Source organism: Schistocerca nitens, chromosome 9, assembly GCF_023898315.1.
Source record: "Schistocerca nitens isolate TAMUIC-IGC-003100 chromosome 9, iqSchNite1.1, whole genome shotgun sequence".
Classification (NCBI taxonomy): Eukaryota; Metazoa; Arthropoda; class Insecta; order Orthoptera; family Acrididae; genus Schistocerca; species Schistocerca nitens.
This window is the reverse complement of record NC_064622.1, coordinates 345,723,852-345,727,002: the sequence shown is the minus strand read 5'-3', so window position 1 is coordinate 345,727,002 and position 3,151 is coordinate 345,723,852. Positions and strand designations below refer to the sequence as shown.

The 3,151-nt window shown below is 41.1% G+C and overlaps 1 pseudogene; it reads left to right on the top strand.

The window, feature by feature from the left end:
* The first annotated feature begins 2,510 nt into the window (after positions 1-2,510).
* LOC126204840 (5S ribosomal RNA) lies at positions 2,511-2,628 on the top strand (annotated as a pseudogene).
* Positions 2,629-3,151: the final 523 nt, after the last annotated feature.

Sequence of the window (3,151 nt, the reverse complement as noted above, 5' to 3'; positions counted from 1 at the left end):
CGATAAAAAAATTTTACTTTTGATTTTTTCATTTACATTTTCGGTTTACGATCGTTTAAGAGGTATAAATAACTTAGGAAAATCGGTCGCTTTTTTATAATTATTATTTGTGTAATAATTTAATTTTCTGTGTCAATAATATCTCAATGTTCATGGAAAAAAGATAATGCAAATCATCTTTGGTTATCTGTGATAATTGTAGATGAATGAGGCTTCTTCTTCGAATCATTAAACTGACTGGATGTGATTGATGTAGCACTGAGGTCTGTAAGAAACTGTAATGTGTTGTTAATTAATACTTGCAAAATAGTTACTTTGGATGTGAAATGATTTTTATTTATTTCGAAGTTTAATCCATTGTAATTCTCATCCTATATAAGTGTTAATTATTCCGCTCAGCTACTAATGAGCGCAGCCATTAGCGTTAGTGTTTACAGTGCAGTTTATTATTAAATGGTAGAAAAGTAATAAAGCAATTTTCATTGATAATATTTTCAACTGTTAATGCATAATGAGGCTAAAGCAAAATGATTTAATATATATTATTTTTTTGTGGTAAAATAGGATCTGACGCGACAATCGATAAGTGATTGTCTCATGTCAGCCGCCATTTTAGTAAAATATTGCAGCGGCAGTTTTCATTAGGAATTTTATCAGACACAAATGTTGTTGGTTATAAATAATTACTATAATAATTGTGAATTGGTGGCCCAGAACCTACTTTGAAAAGACAAATTCAACTTAAATTGAATCTTTAAATACAGTGCAGATAGCACGTTACGTTATATAAATTCTTATCTGCCGATATATGAAGCCTGATTATTTCGCACTGCTTTCATGAAATATTTTAATAGGAAAAACACGTGTTGTGTGCGTGTAGTATTCTGTGACAAACTGATCACTTTTCTAAAGAGAAGTGCTTCCACCTCATATAACAGTAGCATTAAATTTGATAAACGATTTGCAATTTAGTGCCATTTACACTACTTTACAGACAATATTGCTACCCAAATCTCAGGGGGAGATTTCTTTATCAAAGTGACGATTATTAGCCGGGAGAGGCAATGTTGAGATCAAACGACTTGTTACGCTGATAATAGGTATCTGGTTTTATTGGTGATCTTGCTGAAATAGCACAATACATAATCAAGCCATTCAAGCCACGAATACTGTGCACGCCGCACACTATTCACTATTATTTTATACCTCACAATGCACAAAATTCTAAGGAAACCGTATCCATGCATCACTGCTCACTTACAACTCATTGTCGACTAGGGAACAACTGAGAGACAACTTCATTTATTGCTGACAACACTTCTGCATCTACATTGATACTCCGCAAGCCAGCTCACGGTATGTGATGGGGGTACTTCTGCTACCACTAGATGGTCGTCCCCCTTCCCCGAATGCGCGAATGGCGCGTGGGAAGAATTATTATTGGCAAGTCTCTGTATTAGTTTTAATTTCTCTATTTATTGTTTCATCGTGATCATTTCGCTAGATGTATGTGGGATGATAAAATATGCTTCCGACTTCTCCCGGAAAGTTCTCTCTCGAAATTTCAATAGGAAACCTGTCGTTGACACGTAACGCCTCTCTTGTAACGTCTGCCTTTGATGAGCATCTCTGTAAAGGTTTCACGCCGATCAAACGATCCCGAGACGAAACGCGCCGCTCTCTCTCCCTCTCTCTCTCCCTCACTCTCTCTCTCTCTCTCTCTCTCTCTCTCTCTCTCTCTCTCTTATCTGCGCTACCTGGTAAGGGTCCCAGATTTTTTAATAATACTCCAGAAAAGGGTGCCAGATAGATGAATAACACTCAGGGATCGACCGAACAAGCGCCTTGTCAATCACTTCTTTCGTGGATGAATTACGCTTCCTGAAGAATCTTCCTATGAATCTCAGTCTGGCGTCTGCTTCTCCTACTATTAGTTTTATGTGGTTATCGCATTTAAAGTCACTCTGGACACTTACTCCTAGATAGGCATATACTGTTTCCAGCAATTTGCCATCAATAGTGGAGTCATACAGTAGTGGATTTCTTTTCCGATGTGTATGCAATATGTTACATTTATTTACGTTCAAGCTCAACTGCCAGAGACTGCGCCATTCTCCAGTCTTCTGTAGGTTGTCTTGCCGGCCGCTGTGGCCCTGCGATTCTAGACGCTTCAGTCCGAAACCACGCAGCTGCTATGGTCGCAGGTACGAATCCTGCCTCGGGCATGGATGTGTGTGATGTCCTTAGGTTAGTTAGGTTTAAGTAGTTCTAAGTCTAGGGGACTGAAGACCTCAGATGTTAAGTCCCATAGTGCCCAGAGCCATTTGAACCATTTGATACTGTCTTCTCACGCTGATACTTTCTTATAGACAAACGCATCATCTGCGAATAGGCGTAAATTCTTCCAACGCTTTCTACTAGATCATTTATGTATATTGTAAACATTAACAGTCTTACCAGGCTTCCTTGGGATACTCCGAAAATTACCATTACATCTGTAGCTTTTGTTCGGCAACGGCCTTGCCGCAGTGGATACACCGGTTCCCGTGAGATCACCGAAGTTATGCGCTGTCGGGCGTGGCCGGCCTTTGGATGGGTGACCATCAGGGCGGCCATGCGCTGTTGCCGTTTTTCGGGGTGCACTCAGCCTCGTGATGCCAACTGAGGAGCTACTCGACCATCGTAACGGCCGGGAGAGCGGTGTGCTGACCATGCGCCCCTCCTATTCGCATCCTCAGCTTAGGATGACACGGCGGTCGGATGGTCTCGATGGGGCACTTGTGGCCTGAAGATGGAGTGCTTTGTAGATTTTGTTCCTTCAAGAGCGACATGCTGAGTTCTGTCAGCAAAGAAAGTCCTGAACCCAGTCACAAAGGTGGTCCAATACTCGATAAGCTCGTATTTTTTTCACTAGACCGCAGTGCGGGTACGGTGTAAAATACCTTCCTGAAGTCAAGGAACACAGCAGCAACCTGAGCGCTGTTGTCTGCGGCGCCATGAATCTCGTGTGACAGAGTGAGCTGAGTTTCTCCAAAAACGTCATAACTCTTGAGCATGAAACATGTTCCGTAATTCTACAACAGATTGACGTCAGCGATACAAATATATAATTATGTGCAACTGTCCTACGGCCCTTGTTCAAAAGGGGAAA